The following is a 19,185-nucleotide window of genomic DNA, read 5'->3' as shown; positions in this document are numbered from 1 at the left end:
ATAGAATATATAAAAATGTATCGTTCTTTCATCAGTTCGATAAATACCCAATTGACACACATCAAAAATTATTGCAAGCAACCCCATATCTGTCATTTATCCATGTTTTTCTTTCCTTCGTAAATATTTTTTTTACACCTTGGTGACCTTACAAGCTTCTATTCCATACTGAACGTTCATGCAGAGAATTATTTTCGTGTCTAATGTTTATAGAATATCCATATAGATAAAGTTAATAACTAATACAAGGTTCATGTCTGTATCGTTCTTTGTACAAAAGTTAAGAACGTTCAAAGTGTCGGTTCCGTGGCTTTTGGGACACGATAAGAGCTGCAAATATATATATATATTGTATGTGTGTGAGTGTATGCGTATGCTGTGTATGTGCATATTTTTAAGGAGGAGTCATCAGACCTGTATTCGCAGAAATGTCCTACTTTCGAAATCGCTAGAGGGCGTATTAATGTGCACCGACGATAAAACACACATCATTTCAAGATTTCAGACATGTTTCAAAGATTTAAAGAAGGGCCGTCGATTTTTTTTAATAGACATGCAGGGCCAATAAGTACTTAATACAATGTTCGCGGGTCATATTACACTATAAATTGCCGTAGTTCAGGCGATCCAGGTTTAGAGTGCATATTATAACTGGCCGTATAATTATGTAATTAGCTACATGCTTTTTCTGTTAACATTTTTAGAGCAAATAAGTGAAATATTGATGTTTCGTGCGAAATTCAGCCTAAAACACTTTTTCAAGTATACTTATTCATAAAATGCATACTCGTATGTATAATCCTGACATTTTCATATTAACCTACATTTAATACACAATTTCCTGAAATGTTCATATTTAAAACGTACATATATATTACATGACAGAACAGATAGCCTTGAAATTCTTCCCTCAAAAGTTGCTTCTCTGGAAAGTGTGGAGGAATAATTTGGGGACGCGGTGAAGAAAAAGATGGCTTCCGTTTTGGAGGAAAACCAAACGTACAATACTATATTAACTATTAACAGAGTGTTAAGTGGAGTCAACAGTTCCCACGCTTTGAATTTGTGTTCAAATACGTATATACTTCTAGTTCGTTCGAAGAGAAAATATCGTTTAGTTGATGCAAAGCCCTGTTACGCGACAAGAGGAGAAGTTCTACTTGAAAATTTGAAACACCTTTGTTGTTCCTGGCTGTTATATACTGGGATCGTGTCTTGGAAAAGCAACAGGAATATGCAAAATATTATGTGAAACATGCATATTTAATTTCTGTTGGTTAGTATGACTTGAGCAAATTGTTGGAAGAAAAAAATAGGGCGTGAATGCTGGTAATACGATAGTTTGATGTTACACAATTCTACTTTTTGAATGGTTTCAGTACATTAATTTTTTTTTATTTTTAAAGCTACACATGAATGAATGTTATATGGTATCAATGAACGGAAATGCCCAGAGCAGAACTCGAACCTGGATCCTCCAACAGCGAGATCGAGTTCACCATTCAATGCGCTTTACTAACACAGCACTGTATTTTATTCTGTTCGTTGCTACTTAGAGAACCTTATTAAATGAGACACCGACAAACAAAAAAAAAAAAAAAAAAAAAAGTCCAGTGAAAAGTTTCGAAAACTAAACTTCTTGTCCTTAAGTGGTATATAGTGACATTATATTTATTTAAGTGTCATAAAGATAGAAATGCTTTAATGGAGAGAAATAGAGAAGAAGCGATAGAGACTAGAGAAGGGACGAGACGTAAAGAAGCCAGACATGAGATAAAAATATAAATTAAAGTAGCGTGAGGCACAGAAAGTAATAAATAATCGAGAAGGAAAAATAAAACACATAAAGAAGTGACAGAAAGGGAGGAAAGAGAAAGTGAGAGAAGAAGGAAGAAAATGAAACAAAAAGACGAAGGGAAAACACAGGAAAAGGGATTATGAAGACAGGAAGTAAGCACGAACGAGGATTGACTAAGGAAACAAGACAAAAAATTGGAAAGAAGACACAAGAAAAGAAAAGTAACAAATGAAAGGGAGGAGGTAAGAAGGTGTATGAATTTCGATGATTCCAGAAGGGGGCCAAGTGACCCCATTGACCCTTCCTGTGGGCAGTATTATTTCACAATTTTAAGCATTCGTTGGCTAAATTCATTATGTCTCTGATTAATATATGTATAATGGTAAATAATCATTATATACTTAGTATATAGTAGGTGTCATGTGTTTTGCTGTCTCCGGTCATAGCCCCCCAAAGTTGATGATTTAGCGGTCTCAGCCCCCCAAATTGATGGTCTAGAACATTTCAAATGTGTATTTAAAGTTAAGTTCATGTGGCACAATTCAGAGTAAACTTGACAAGAGAAGCAAAATAATACATTAGATCCTCCTAAGCAAAATTATTTGAGGGGCTCTACCCCCACATCATTAACATTGGGGGGGGGGGGGGCCTTGAGTCCCCCCAAGCCCCATGCAGTCGGCGCCTATGGAACAGTGTGTGATCACTCGAACCATTTGTAGGTGTTCCCTGTCATTTGAAGTTGGGCAGAGCACCATTCCCTTTACAGTGTTTGTATTTTCTTAGAAACTCTTGGAAGGAGATCAGTATTCGGTAATCTGTTGATTGTGAGTGGTTCTGAAGTTAGAGCAGTTTTAGCATACTATATGTCCACTCGAGCATTAGCATTATTAGTATGATGTGCTTTGACATAACTGAAATGGACGTCGATATTTCGTTCTTGAATTATGAGTATTATTATGTAGCCTATATTGATTGATGACAAACCGTGGATAAGGACAGTTCAGGGCCATGAGAACGCTTAGTGCATCAGTAATCAAAATAATATGCATATGGTTATTGTGAAGTGCAAAGGTGAGTGCTCAGTAGGCTATATTGCATAGCTTTCAGCTGTAAAGATAGATGATCCAGTAGATAACCCATATTGTTGATGTGTCTGTGTTTTTTTGTTTTTTTTCAGAATAAAATATGCACTATCTACTCCTTGTGTATCTTTGGAACCGTTTGTGTATAGTATGATATGTAAGTGATTGGGCCATTGTTCTTTATACATTGCATCAGGGTGCTAAATCCCTGCAATGTTCTTATTTTCACAAAACGATTGCGCACAGGTCACGTCCGCACGAATGCACATCTGGCGGAAGTCCATGTTACTCCTCAACAAGAGTATGTGTGGAGATAAACAGCAAGACGTCACTCATCTATTTCTACAATGTCCGGAATGTAACAGAGAACGGATTATACTGCGACATAACATTCCCTTTCCTACATCTCTTGCATTCCTTGTCCACGACCCCACTTCACACATCATGTGGCTACTATATGGGTATGTCCGAATGCCCGACGTTGCAACATCGAGATCTAAAAGTGTGATATACTATCCCCTCTAACTATGAAAAAAAAAAAATAGTGAAAAGATATTACCATTTTTGTGTGTTTCAATTGAATACTTGCTGTATACACTACAAAATCAGTACCGTCGGCTAAAAGCAACGGAAAGTTGATAGGGCCAAGATGAAGAAGGGGGTTCGACCCCCTCCTCACGACGTTCTTGCGCCCTTTCACTGGGATTATCACACGTTGAGCTTGACTCACGGCTTGGGCCTCGTCAACTTCATCTAATCATCCTTCAGCCTCATCGTTGCGATTAGCGAAAATTGGAAGAAGAGCTACGCAACGAAAAATTGAAATACAAATTGCACACTCACGCACACACTAATATATACATATATAATATAATTGCAGTTCTTATCGTTGTGTGAAGAAATACACATTTTAAAGATGCCAAAATACATATATGGTCACATTGTGTGGGGAAAAAAAATACAGATGCGATGGCCGGGAATCGAACCCGGATCAACTGCTTGGAAGGCAACTATGCTGACCATTACACCACCATCGCACAACACTTTACGTTCCGCAGAACTTGAGAAGAACGCAAGGGAAAGGTGCGGAATACCTGCTTTCGGCTTCATTCGTGTGAAAGTGGACGAAGCGAAAAGAATGAGATCTTCCTTATCAGTGTTGCCAATTCACTAATTATTGCACGAAATCTGGTTTTCTTTGAACTTGACACTTTGGCAGGTAAATTGTCTACTTAGAAATAGATCACTGGTGATTTATTATAACGCTTGTGAGTTGAATGTAGGTGTGCATGTTAGAGACGTCACCAGACGGGGGAGCTGATCGATCAGTCCTTCGCTCCCCTTCTCAAACAATAAAAACGTTCATAAATTAAGGCTCTTTTGCCCAAATATGCTTTCTGTGTGGTATTTATGTCTATAGTAAATATTTTGCCCCCGTGGAAAATATTAATGCCCTCCTATGGGCGAGGCAAAAAGAATTGTAGGAAGTAAGGCCTGTAATATAAGATTTTTTTTTGTTTTTATCTGGTTTGGAACAAACGATTTTAAGGGGGGTTCGCTCCTCTCCCGGCGACGTTCTTGGGCCCCTTCCATTTTTTATCGTCTCACTTAATTTTTGTGGCACTGTTCAAAACGCGTGTATGTGTGCGCGCCTGATAAAACCACATGGTACCACTTATCGTGACCAATCACGTCATTACTTTCTTCATCCAATTAATATCGCAACAGTTAAGCTTGGTGCTGCTATGTTCAAGCTGGTACCATGGATGTCCGCCGGATTTTTTTTAACGAGGGGCAAGCAAGGTATTTTTCCAGGGGGAGCAACGAGGTATATTATCCCCTAAAATAACATTATTCTTTCAAAAACACTACTACGCCTCCATAATAATTAACATAATTTAGTGACTGAAATGAAATTATGTGTGTGAAATATTGGGTTGATGCATAAGTTCGTAGAGTTTTTTTTTCACCGTGACAAAAGTACAGGGTGTCCCAAAATGATTACCCTGATTTCATAATCATAATCTCTTTGGTGATTGCACTGATTTTGATTTTTCTCTTGCAGATGCGTTGGACCAATCGTCGAGTTTTTCTGGCTGTGCAAAATTAATATACAGGTTCGTCACTAGGGGCTCTGCTGCTGTTTAATCTGATCCAATCTTTTATACTTTTCGACTGTACCTGTTTCTAAAAACTTTTGCATCCAAGATTTTATCGACTTCACATCTGGTGGTTGTTTTCCATACCGATTTTGAAACTTCTGTTGCATCTTTTTTGGTGAATTCGTCTCACCCAGCCACACGACACACTGAGCCTTTCCCTCGTGTAGAAGCCATGTTTTCAGATTAAACAGTAGCAGCGCCCCTAGTGACGAACCTGAATATTAATTTCACACATCCAGAATATTTCGACGATTGGTCTAACGCATCTGGAAAAGGAGAATCAAAGTGCAAGCACTAAAGAGTAAGAACATTATGAAATCAGGGAAATCATTTTGGGACACCCTGTATTTTTATTTGATACTAATTTGAGATGAACAAAATACATAAATTAATCAGTAATATATTTTCCTTTATTGTCTATGACTGCCTACCAACGCTGGTGCAGTTTTTCAATTCAACGCCAGAAGAAATCATTCGGGGTTAAAAGCTTCGTCAAGCCTAGTTTGAAGAGCATTTTCGTCACCAAAGGAGCTTCCTTGAAGATTGATGGATTGAGAGCTGTAAAGGTAGCAATCCGAGGGCGCAAGATCGGGGGAGTAAGGAGGATGCGGATTAACTACCCAACCAAGCTCCTGGATTTTTTTAGCAGCTTTTGTCATGTTAGCGGGAGTGTGCATTACCGTGTCGCAGCAGTTGATGCTGTTTTCCTGGCCTACTCGCTGATTGGGTTGTTTTCATTTAAAGCGTGCTGTATCCTGAACCTTACCCATGGTAAAAGTAAAGAAGTAAAGTGCTCCCCTGTGCATAGCACCACGCCATGAAGGCGTATAGGGGGTGTGGGGGTAACGCCCCACACTTTCTTGATCCGGTCATGAGTGGGGGTGATGTGATCAGCATCACGCCCCTGACCGCCTTTACCCCCCAGGGTTTCCCCCAGGTACCCATGTTATTCGACGCTGGGTTGGCGCCGGGGCCGCTTCCATCGTTAGAAAAGTTCCCGGATTTGAACCGGCCGGGGATCGAACCCGGGACCTTTAGCATGGTAGTCAGACGCGTTACCGACTGAGCCACCGCGGCCACACCTTACCCATGGAGGAATGCAAATGTCGCACTATGGTTGAATGGTCACACGTCATCACATTTGCTAATTCTCGATACGACTGATGTGGATCCTCGTGGATTAGAGCGTTTAAAATGTCTTCATTAAAACCCGATGGTCTTCCTGAACGTGGAGAAACGCTTAAGTTCAAAAATTGTAATGACAAAACAATTTTCTTGCCCTGCTTTCCCCGTTGGGGGAAATGTAAATGCCGTACAAGGGGCCTCCCCGATGGCGCAGTGCTATTTCAACGTTGTCCCTCCATCTTCGTCTTGGCCTTCCTACAGGTCTCTTACCATCAGCTTTCCCAACAAGAATCCTGTAAACTCCTCTTTCCTCTCCCATTCGTGCCACATGGCCTGCCCACCTAAGTCTTCTTGATTTAATTATTCTAATAATATCTGGACATGAATACAAATTATGTAGTTCTAAATTATGTAACCTTACTGTGCATAAAGTGGACTTAAAACACCAAATCAATCAATCCCTGTACAAGGGACAAATATTTCGAGCCACCTCCGCTGCCTTTGCCCCTAGTCTCCTAGGTTAAATTCAGACAGAAGAATATGTCGGAAATGTTTTTTCCCCCCACTGGACATTTATTGTTCTTTAGCCCATAAATAACATCGTCTTTCTCCAAATCTGTAAAATTCAATGCATATTCACAAGCACAACAATGCCACTTCAATTGATATGAACATTAAAAGATAAACAAACTCATAACACCGCAGGGTTGCCATACCAAACACAAACGCTACGAATTGATGCATCAAACCAATATAGGCATAATTTCAATTTGACATTCATTTTCCAGTGGAAGGGGAACCCTGGTCCCCTCTACCGGGATCCATGGTTGATACAGACGAAAACAGCATGGAAGATAGCCTCCAAAAGTACTTCGTAAGAAAATGTAAATCAACATAGAAATCACTGAACAATCCGCAAAATTCAGTCGCACAGTATGCATAACACTCAGTAGCGGCGATTGGGTGCCAAAACTGGGGGCGGGGCAAGGACAGTTCACTTTTAGACAATGCTTTGCATTAAAGGCCACAGTGCGGGAGCAAAGAGTGGCAAAAGTGTGGGGAAACTGCCACCCCACGTCCCACCCCATCGCCGCCACTGATAACGCTTAATGCGGAGGGTAACAATCATCAATCATAGTAGGTAGGAGAAGTGCGAATGGATTTTTCAGCACTGTAAATATCTTATTAATTTTGACAGGCTGGATCTTGGATTGCACATTTTGATCTTAAGTACTACAAGTTTGAGTTTTGTGCACTGATAAGCTAATCAGGACTGGACCTACAGTTTAAAGCGGGATTCGAGTCACTATGTCACCATTCAATTACTTAATCCAATTATTCCTCCTTTTATTGAGTTAGTACATGCCCAAACATACACGCGGAAACTTCAGAAAATAAACGTTGAGCTTGACTCACGGCTTGTGCTTCATCAATTTCATCTAACCATCCTTCAGCCTCGGAGTTGCGATTAGCCAAAATTGAAAGAAGAGCGACGCAAAGAAAAAAAATACAAATTACACCCACCCTTCAAAAATTTATGATTATGCCCCATAGCGACAACGAGAATTATTGCCTGTCTGGTTGGCTTGTGTTTTACCACAGACAAATTATATACTATCTGGTTTCACCGTCTTTAGGAGATTTCCAGTCGCTACAAAAGTACATGTGCAGCGCATTTTCTTTCTTATCGAAAATGTATGTGGATTTCGGATAAAGAAACAGTCGAAATGTAATGAATAAAAAGAAAGAGACATATTACAAAAAAATAATAATAAAATATAATAAAAACCGAACTCGAAGTCGGTGGATCTGGGTAGCGACGATGCCAAGGGGCAGGTGTGTGCTGCCTTGGCAGATCAGTCTGCTGAGCCAGGTAACAAGAAAATCTAGTCTTTCTATGCATAAAGTGGACTTAAAACACCAACTCAACAACAACAACAAGAAAACCTATATGAACACATGCTCTTTTATCTTAAAAACTGTCTCTTTTTTGCATGGAATTTGGCGGTATATTCAAAGTGGTCGCCCCTCTTCATTATTTTTTTCCTGGCGTCGATACATATAGATCTGGGTTGTATGGTGATAAATATAATTTTCGAAGCTCCCTCATTAAAAAAAAAGTCACCTGCTCATTGCTCAGGGGAAGTGATGAAACTGTCAGTTAGGCTTAATATGGAAAAAGTCAGTGGCGAACAATTTTACCGGGTAGGGCACGCTACTCCTGCCTAGGGATTGGGTGGTGACTGGTGAGTCAGGCTCCCAACTATATAACCACCGTGATTTCTATGTGGAAAGGTAGGGGTCGGTGAGTGTCTTCTACCCCTCTCTGAAACACAGTGTTCGCCATTGGGGAAAGTCATAACGTCGCATTCAAGTTGCCAAAGATCGGGCGGGGTTGGAAGAGTTTGAGTGGATCTTTTGCTCGTCCTCGATTGAGAAATTCTACTCTGTGTCGCTAATCTCTGGAGCTGGCGAACGAAAACATGTATCTGCGCAAGTAGTGACTCGACCGACCAATGAATGCGCGAGTGTATGAAGCGGAAACTCGCTACCAGCCTTTTGCAGCTGCGTGCATTGCTTTGCTCCGCCCACTCGCTTTCTCCCCTTTTCTACTGTTATGAGCGGCCTTGCTCCACAGATTCCAGAGACAGAGTGTAAGGACAGTCCCAAGGAGAAGGCAGCAAATATGAAAAACTATTTATTCAAAATATTCATTTTTGTGTGATATTTAGGCGCATACCTAGAAAATATTCCTTACCCTCACTTCTGCCTCTCCACCTTTTTTTTCGTAGCTACTATCTCCCACTTGTGGGGGGTATGATTATCTCGCACGCCGCTGGGTCTGGAAACTATACAACACATGACCCATTCGTGTCAAGTTTTCCCTTAGACTTGGTGAACAGCTGTTATACAATCAGATTGCCTTACTAAACTTGAGAGACCAGTTTACCACGCAACATTCATAATTCTTTTTAACAATGCATTCTTTACAACCCCATAATGGAAACCGACGAAAGCTGCCTCGATCTGTTCTTTCATTCATTGGAAGGAGCGCTCAAACTCGTTTTTTCGTGCCTCAGGTAACACTTCCGCTCCCAGCAAATTATTCTTGGGACAAACGCGAAATACAGACAGACGCACTTCCGTATTGTAGCAGACCCAGACACACGGATGGGCCACGTTATTATACACTTGGCAATCGCAAGGTAACCCATTCCAGAAAATTGAAAAAATAAAGCTGAAGATTGCACGGAGAAGGGCCATCTATGTATCTCCTGAAGCGTATTATCAAGGACTTCCATGAACTCTGCAAGTATTTTCTTTGAATATACACGTTTCGTAAATTCCTCTTCCTTTCAACAACCTTGTGATTAATAAGCAGCTACGACGAAGTTCCCAATTCCCATGCTAGACCTTCTTGGTTTTCCGGAGTTCCTAGCCTTTCCTTCGAGGCGCACGTACTCGGTGGTACGATTGTATGCGAATTCCTATTCGCCGGTGAATTTTCTGTACCCTGGATGAGAGGGTACTCGCGGCTCCTTCTGTACAACGGGGCATCGACCGCCTTGGCGTGTCGCTACCTCGCAGGGGAGTGGTAGTTGTGAAGCCAACAGCACCAATACACTGCTAGGCCTCTCATCGTAACGCTGGTGATTCGCCGACCATTGGTGTACAATTTGCCGACCAATCATTGGGAAAGTGCTGTCGAAAATATCCAATGTAAGTCCACAAATTATCTAAGATCTCTACAGATCGAGTTTTTCGGAGTTTGCCGGCAAGATTTGATTGTTTTTGACTGAATTTTAACAGGACCTATAAGTTTCGATCCATCTTTACTAGAAACAAAGCGAGGAAGCCATGTTTGTTGTTGCAACTCCGATTTTACGGTTGGTAATGGCGTTTTCCCGAAATTCAAGCAGGTTAGATCAGTTCCCTCCGTCATATTTACGTAGCTCTACTTTTTGAGAGCCAAGTGTCGTAATTCAATATTACAGATGTGAATTTCCCTATTTTTAACTATGTAGGTCATATGTGTTATTTTGAAGTGAAGTCTGATGTGTTATTTTAGATCGTGCTGTCTGGTCTTGTTTCTTATCTGTATCTTGCGTTCTTGCTTTTCTGTGCAGTGTGCAATATTTAGATTCATTAGTTTCTGTATGTATTATTTATATGCCGCATCGATATGTCTATTTTTATTAGAGAGTTTATATGAGTCTATGTCTCAAGTTGCAACTAAAGATCTTTAGGCCCACCTCATAGTTTGATTTCGTCAATTATCACAGCCTGATGCACCATATTAAACTACACCATTTCTTTTCTATACGTACTACAAAGAATACAATTATTTTGTACTACAGTCCGGATGTTCAATTATCTCTAGATTATGACGCAACTTGATTGCACACGAGAAACCGTCCCGAGTGAAGCGCTGCGAAAACGCGTGGTTTATACGTATATAATCCACATGCATGAGAATGTGGAAACCCTTATGTAAGAAGTGTGCATGTTTGTGTGTGTGAAGAAACCAGTTGGCGGACACACTTGCATGCATGCAACCTTCCAAAATAACGTTTTTGGTAAAAATTCAGTTTTATGTATCATGTCTATGGCTTCGGAACAACATAGAAGCAATTATGATAATTTCTAGAGAAAACTTAACTTACACTGAACGTCCTTGGTTGAGATTTTTCCGTGGTTTTCTGCAGTTACTCGAGAAAAATGACATAAATCACCAGTAACAGTTTCATACATCGGAGACACATTTATTCAATTTTACACAAGAAACTACGGAGCGAATTTACAATATAGAGAAAGTCTCCAATTTTGTTAATTTTCGGTATACTAAGTAATTTTGACCTCCTAATCACGAATCTGTTGAAAGAAACCGGGGGTGACGTCTGAAAATTTGAAAAAAAGCCGATTGAATTTTTTATATATATAGGTGTATATGCGTAGTTTTACGAACAAAAATGTAATATCCTGTCATTGTGTCCAACCACGCCGTTGTTTTACAAGAAAATGGTTTATGATGTTCAATTCTAGAACGATCCCTATTTATTCGATGAATTTAGGGGTGAAATGAGTGCTAATGGAACCTAACCTAACAGGCCTAACTTAACCTCGTGTGAATGGTTCGTGGGGCTACCCGTGGATGTTTTTTGGGGCTAACGTCAATGGTTTGTGGGGCTACCCGTGGATGGTTTTTGGTGCTAACGAACAATTTTTCTTCAAAATGTACAATTTCCAGACGTGACCCCCGGTTTTTTTACAACAGATTACTGATTAGGAGGCCAAAATTAGTTAGTATACCGAAAATTAACGAAATTGGAGACTTTCTCTATATTGTACATTCTAGCCGAAACTACTTGCCCAACCCTGTGGCCGAGTGGTTAGCACATCGTGCTGCTACGCCAAGGGTCCCGGGTTCGAATCCCGGTCGGGCTTGGTTGTTTGTGAATGTCCCTTCATCAATTTCATCACTCATCCCCATCTTCGCAAATTAGCCAAGAGGCACAAAAACGCGAAGTAAAATAAACTAAATCAATCAATCAAATCAACAAGAAAGTACTTACGGAAATGGGTAACAGTTCGTTATATCGGAGACACTTTTCTTCAAATTTACAGGAGAGACTACTTACTGAAATCAGATTCTGTAGCATTTTCGAAGTTCTTCGAGGTATTTTCTTTCGTGGAAACTGAAAACTTCACCATAGAATGCTGCAGAACAAGAAATAATCACTTTTTATGTAAGAAACTTGCATTTTCTGTAAAGCGACAACATTATGCCGTTGTTTCCATTATGTACCTGCAGATGGCGCGTGCATCGAAAGTCACGTGGTCTCGCCAGTGTTTCCAAATGTGCCATTTTTTAAGAGATTTTTTTTTTTTAACAATGCTTACCTAACCTAATCCAACCTTGCCGGAAATTGAGCGTGGGGCTATCGTGAATGGTTTTTGGGGCTTTCCATCAATGGTTTGTGGGGCTATCGTGAATTATTTTTGGAGCTATTCGTCAATGATTTGTGGGGCTATCCGTCAATGGTTTGTGATGACGTAATGAACACGAAAGTAGGTATTTTTCGGTTCAGAAGGTTGAAACACTGCATACCCACTCCAAATCTACAAAACACAAGCACGACGCGCGGTGATCCACACCTGTGTGCGCCATATTGTATGTTTCAGCAACGGAAAGAAGGAACCAAAAGAATTCGACGTAATGTGAAAAATCAATGTTATTTTCGTGTAAAAAGCATAATGGCACCTTCAACCGCAATACACAATTCGTAAGTACGAACCATGAGAAACACAAAATATCCGATTATAATGTGTCTCCGATATAACGAACTGTTACCCGGAAATGAGTTTCTCCAAGGTTTACAACGTTCGTCGAGGTATTTTCTTTCATCGTGGAATATATTTGATCGGGAAATAATGTATTTTTCAAGAGAAATATCTCAGACGCAAAATTGCCATTGCTTTCATTTGCTTGCCCTACGGCAACCGGATGCTGCGTAAGCCCCTGTCAGTGTTTCAACCCCCCCTTTTTTTACTATGCTTGCCTAACGTAACCAAACCTAACCTAACCTAACCTTATCAGAAATGGTTCGTGGGGCTATTGGTCAACTACCGTGCATAATGGTTCGTGGGGCTATCCGTGAATGGTTTGTGGGGTTATCCGTGTATGGTTCATGGGGATATCCATCAGCTACCCAGGCTATACATCAGCTACCTGTGCATAATGTATAATTTCCACCGGTGACGAATATGATAGTAGGTATTTTTCGGTGCAGAAGGTTGAAACACTGCATACCCACAACATGAGTCAAGATGTGCCTGCCATATTGTGTGGTTCGGAAGCGAAGAAAGGAATAGAAAAAAAAGCACTCAGAATGTGAAAAATTGCGTTTGTTTTCGTGTAAAAAGCATAATGGCACCTTGAACTATGTTCTACAATACACAAGTGGTAAGTACGAACCATGCGAAACACAAAATATCCGATTTTAATGTGTCTCCGATCTATGAAACTGGTACCAAATCACCTAATAAGTCAACCTACACTGTTTACTATCCTTCGGGGACACATTTATTTATTTTTACAGGAGAAACTACTTACCGTAATAAGTTCCCGTAGCATTGTCGAACATCGGGAAGGTGTTTTGTGTGATGTGGGAATGTTCCATAGCTGAAATTCATGTTGTTCGTTGAAAATTAATTCTCCGACTGAGAATAGCATTTGGTGCATACACCTTAGTACACCATCACGCGTCGTCTTCTTCTTCTTCATGCATCACTCGCCGTGATTGTGTTTTGTTCATGTTCATTGGGTATCCAGTGTTTCGAACTGTCTGCGTTTGCAATGAGAGTTAGAAGGATGGCGTGTCGCAAGCCCCACGAACCATTGGCACGTGGTTAGGTTAGGAAACATAGTTAAAATTTGGTGTCGTGTTAGTATCAGGGTCTAGAAATTGGAAATAATTGCGAACCATTGACGCTAGCCCCACGAACGATTGGTGCTAGCCCCACGAACCATTGGCGCATGGTTAGGTTAGTTCAGTTAGGTTAGGAAACATAGTTAAAATTTGGCATCGTGGTAGTATCAGGAATATATATATATATTTGGTTGTGAAACAAAAAAAAATTGAAAATCAACAGTTTCCATTCCGAAAACTAATGCCTTATTTTAGCTTATTTTGCAATTTCTAGATGTTTCCCACTTATTCCATTACGGATAGCCCCAAAAACGATTCAAGGAACGCGAAAAAAAAAATGAAAAAGAAATAGATCTGATGAACTTTGTTCACGGGCATTTCTTGGGTTCCTAAGGTTGAAACACTGCATAACAATTGAAAATCGAGGAAAGACAAGCCCGACGCGTCATTATGTAGGAAGGTGTACGTGTCATATTGTGTGTGAGGCAAGCGGAAAGGCTAGGAGAAAGAAGTACTGGTAATGTGAAAAATTGCTCTTACTTCCATCAAAACAATGTCAATACACCTTCAGGAATGTTCCGCGAAGGAGATACCTAAGTACGAATGTCAAAAATTTGACAAAAGACAAGCACGACACGCGATTATGTAGGAAGGTGTACTCGCCATATTGTGTCTCAGGCAAGCGAAATGGCCTACCAGAAAGATGTACTGGTAATGTGAAAAATTGCTCTACTTTCAACAAAACAACGTTGATACACCTTCAGGAATGTTCCGCGAAGCAGATATGTAAGTACGAATGTCAAAAATTGACGAAACGAAAAAATTAGAGGTGTCTGAAAGATAGTAAATTTTTACCAATCTTTGTTGAAGCACAAATTAACCGGTATGAATGCACAATATAGAGAATGTCTCAAATTCCTTTCCTACTTCTTATACTCAGTAAATATGCAGTCCTGGTAACTTATCTGGAGTTAAGATTTGGGGGTCACGTGTAAAAATTGTACACTTACGTCTATATATGTTGCAAAATTAAGTTCTTCATTACCGCAATCATTCTCCATACATAAACATAACAACCATGTTTGATGATATGAACAAGTGACGTTCGTCATTCGTTGGGCTGTCTACAGCGTTGCCACACTGTTCCTTCTTTGCATTAGTTGTTGCTTCATCAGTGAGAATGACAAGGTAGAAGAGCATATGGAATGCAGACTTTGATTAGAGGTAGGTTTGGCAACGGTGTTCGAGCGTTCTTCTAGCAAAATGGCATCTTGGGCAGTGACGAAGCTAGTGCTACAAAACTTATATTTTGTTACAATATGTGCTCATTGGGAAAAGATTTAACTGATACCCGCACAAAACATTTTCTGGTAAGGTTAGGGTAAGAAAGTATCTTGAATTTCGTTAATATTTGGTAGATTAACTAATTTTGGCCTTCTGATCAGTACATTATGAACGGGTAGCCGTACGAACCATGCATGGGTAGGCCGACAAACCATTCACAGATAGCTCCACGAATAATTTCTGGTAAGGTTAGGCAAGCTTAGTTAAAATTTTATTTGTAAAACAGTGCGATACAGCTTTCAAAAAAAAATTTCTCAACTTACATCAGCTTTTTTCACGATTTCCAGAAGTAACTAACCCCTGCATTTTAACAACAGATTTGTGATTAGAAGGCCAAATTTAGTTAGTATACCAAATATTAACGAAATTGGAGATATTCTCTATATTCTGCATTAGCTCCAATTAACCTTACACTTTTCGCAGGCTACATATGTATATCCTCTGCAGTTAGTGTATTTACAAGTTGTCCTTTTCTCTTTTCATTGAGGCCAGTGACCACGCAAATCCTTTCTAATTTCTGGACTTGGTAGAGTTACTTTGTATTTGACATGCCGTTCATCACCAATGTCAGTACTTCTTGGCCTACCTCTTTTTTGACTCTTTGGTCCAATTCTGCACACAGTGTTTGCTAATCTGATGCTGAATTGCTTCTGTTAGAGCATTGCCATTTGCTTTAGAATGGACTTTCCACTGCAAAGTTCAAGCATTTATAAATTGTATGTCCACTAGGTGATAAAATAATCGAAAATACCACTTTCGAGATTTCTTTTTGATACGAATTCTTCCTATGTTACTGTCCAGAAGATCAACATTTCCCATGTGCTTGTAAACAGACACAACTGCTGGACATTATACCTGAGTATGCTCCTTCTTCTTTTTGTCATACCTCTGAAGTAATTGCTTCGGTTCTTCACCAATGAATGTTGAAAGCAATACAACATTGCTATTATCCTTGAATATAACTGGAGATCTCTACAGAATCAACATTTGCACATAACTCCTGAGAGAATCCATGAGGATGCTTCTTCATATCTTCGTCCTTTGAAAATTTACAGTTTGGTATTCTGTTTCTCTGAATAGTGCTTACACACTGAATTCCTCTTTTATACAGGTATATTGCAAGGTCCAATGAAGTGTAAAATGATCAAAGTACAATTTGTAATTTTTATAATTTGGTATTTCTCTTGCCAATCTAACAACAACATTGCCACTTGGACCAATGTCAGGTTCAGACTGAAGCCTAAACTTTGGATCATTCTCCTGTCCACTGTATATTTCTATTTTGTGAGGAAATCCCATATCTCTACACAATACGAAAAGTTTATATCCCCACTTGTGAGGCTTGTCCTTCATATACTGCTTCATATGATGTCTAGCTTTCGTAGCACACATTTGTTCATCTATTGATAAGCGTTCACTTGTGGGAATGGAAAGAAATCTTTCATTCGGATGGTCCAAAATAGGCCTGATCTTGTACAGTTTATCAAAGTCTGGATCATAATTTTGGGCTGCTTGGAATTGTCATTCAGATGAAATCAATAACATAGCTTTTCAAAGCTCTTCTATGACATTGTCTCTTTCACTGAATCATTGCCCAGAATGTTATTCCAGAGGTCACGAATGTTGGTTGTGCAAATTATGCAAATTCCTAGGAACTTTTCTATGTCATGTGATGTATAATAATTGCTAGGGTCTTTTTGATTACAGTATAGATTGGTTTCTTCTGCAATTTTCGTTAAAACCTGATCTGTTAAGAAATATTTGAAACACTGGTATGGAGTTTCAAGTTCTTTTACATATTGAGGTAATTCAGTGTTTTCTTTGAAAATCATTCTCTCTTCACTGAAAACACCATTTCTACTTCGCCACAAAATATTGTTCCTTTTTGTCCGTTTTGTCGCATTTGTCTTTTTATCTTGTGTGCTTGTAGCCTGCAAAGTTGTATCAGCACCTAGAGAATTACGAGAATCACTTCCACAATCTTGATCAACACTGGAACAATTAGGGGAATCACTTTGGCAATTTGGAGAAACACTGGAACATTTAGAAAAATCACATCTAACATTTGCAGGAACAATACTGCAATCACTTGTAGAAGTGACAGGAAAAACTGGAACTCCCTTACCTTGATGATTCATGGAAGAAGAAAGTTTTACATCATTGCAGCTGTCAGATGTCCACCACTACTGTTGGGTCGTTGTCAGAATCGTCAGCTTCTAGACCATCTTCACTGTCCTAAGGCAAAATCAATGACCTTATTTCATCAGCCGTGAGTCTGTTATTTTTCAGTTCCTCCCAATGTGTGTGATGATCCATTGCTAGTTCACAAAATCAAAAAAGACGAGAAAATAATAGCATAATTGAAGAGCGTTGTATGCTCCAACACCGATATGCCTCGTTCTGAAAAGGAAGCTGAACGCGCAGCTTTGCAGATATGCAAAGTGCATAAAAAGTAGTAAAAATCACAAACAATGAACAATAATGCCCTGCTCTATAAATAATTGGCGAGGTAAACAACAATGCTAGCCATAGAAAAATTGCAAGGATTGCATGTTGAATACTATGCAGACAAAAGTGGCACCGTGTACATCAAAGAACACGACAATCAAAACTTTGCACCTGAGGAAAACACTGTTTAATTATTGACTCAGTAGCCCCGTCTAGTTGGCTGCACTTTTTGACACACTGTGCAGTGCAGGTGTATCCAGTGTCAGGCTGGTGCAAGGAAATAACGTTCAACCAACTAGACTGAAAGCGGTGTTAAAGTTCAGAAGATTCAACAAATGCATGTCTGTTGCTTTAAACGGACATTTGCTTAGTTAGCACGCACCACGTGACCAAACACCAAACATACACCGGTCCGGAAGGTGCTGCAGATGCGAAATACACTACTTGACTCCAAACCAACGAACTAGACGACTGTGTTGCACCGTGCAACCAACTAGACACTTTGGTGCAGAGAGAGTCAAAGCGAGTCAAAAAGTGCAGCGAACTAGATGAGGCTAGTGTATGCTTTTTTGTCGGTAACAACTATTGAATGTCGGCATCTTCAAATGTCTAGCACTCTCATGTTTTAATCGATGGATTTCAATGTTTTACTAATGTTAAAGTGGTTCCAGCATTAGGAAAGCACAAATAGTGGAGATATTTGATCCCAAAGAATGGCCCACATAAGTTAAACCCTGCAATATCTGAGTACTTTTGCCGCTTTTTGTTGGTAAAATCTGTTAATAGCGAAAAAAAAAAACATGCTGAAAATAACTAGCAGTACCAATCCTAATGCAACTACGTAAAATTATAGCTGCTGTTGTGGAAAGTCGTTTTGGGTGCTTTATTCACTTTGCACGAAGCCTCGATGCTGTTCTGCTTCACAGTAAAGTCTTACTTTGATTCACAATAACACGTTTCTCGGAGAGATACAATTAACTGAAAATGTTCATAAACAACAAAATCTTCATAGACCATACAATATATTTCAGTTTCTCTAGGAGGTACAGAGGGTCAAGGGTACCTCTTACTTGAGTAGGTAATGCAGGTTTGGTTTGCTGTAGTACTTACGTACTCTTGCTTTCTTATATATAACAATACAACATTTTATGGATGGAACAGTTTCAACAGCCCAAATGTCAGGCAAACCTGCTTTTTGGATTGAAGTGTCTGCACAGTGTTATGGTTCTCTACAACTTCAAACCAACTTACATTCATTCTCTGTCAGTGATTCTCAGCCTTTCTCAGTCCAGGGCCCACCTTGAAGGATAATACACTTTATGGGACCCATAAGCATGGATGCCAGCAGAATTTCTTGAAAGAGGGTGCACCCAGTTTATAATCACATTATTCCTAACATCGAGTACTTTAATCTGCGATCAGAGGCCTGCACAAGACCTGGAGCAGACCCGTTCGCGAGACATCGCTCCTGAAATGCCATGCAACCTGCGCAACACCCTCGCTTGAGCAGCTTGTATGCCCACCTGCCCAGATCGTTCCTGGCAGGCATTGTAGACCCGCCGGGTACCCGCAGTCTTACGATACCTAGTAGGTCTCAGTTCGTTCTTTCCATCAACTGCAGACCCCTCCCTCTGCATGACGTAGTTGCTTCGAGTAGAAACTGCACTGGGCCCACGCCGTTCTGCGGTGTTGCCAACTGCAATAGATTTTCACTACTTAAAAAAGTGAACTGAAAGCTTCGTAAGCCACATCACCAATGAAATGAGATTTACGAATGTTGCTACCCCCCCCCCCCC

At 40.0% G+C, this 19,185-nt stretch overlaps 1 protein-coding gene and 1 non-coding gene across 8 annotated transcripts in view; one reads left to right on the top strand and one right to left on the bottom strand.

The window, feature by feature from the left end:
- Positions 1-3,845: 3,845 nt before the first annotated feature.
- Positions 3,846-3,917, bottom strand: TRNAG-UCC (transfer RNA glycine (anticodon UCC)). The gene has a single exon. It is a non-coding gene; the product is annotated as a tRNA-Gly (tRNA).
- Positions 3,918-9,748: 5,831 nt separating this feature from the next.
- Positions 9,749-19,185, top strand: part of LOC145978185 (nuclear transcription factor Y subunit alpha-like) — a 37,150-nt gene continuing 27,713 nt past the window's right edge. For 4 of the 7 annotated variants that reach the window (XM_083110647.1, XM_083110657.1, XM_083110665.1 and 1 more), the window contains exon 1: positions 9,749-9,887. The gene's annotated coding sequence lies outside the window, so the exon portion shown is untranslated. The other 3 variants (XM_083110641.1, XM_083110631.1, XM_083110635.1) reach the window with 3 other exon arrangements.

Source organism: Lepisma saccharinum, chromosome 1, assembly GCF_977018435.1.
Source record: "Lepisma saccharinum chromosome 1, izLepSacc3.1, whole genome shotgun sequence".
NCBI lineage: Eukaryota > Metazoa > Arthropoda > Insecta > Zygentoma > Lepismatidae > Lepisma > Lepisma saccharinum.
The sequence above is the reverse complement of the archived record's forward strand: the minus strand, read 5'-3'. Positions and strand labels throughout refer to the sequence as shown.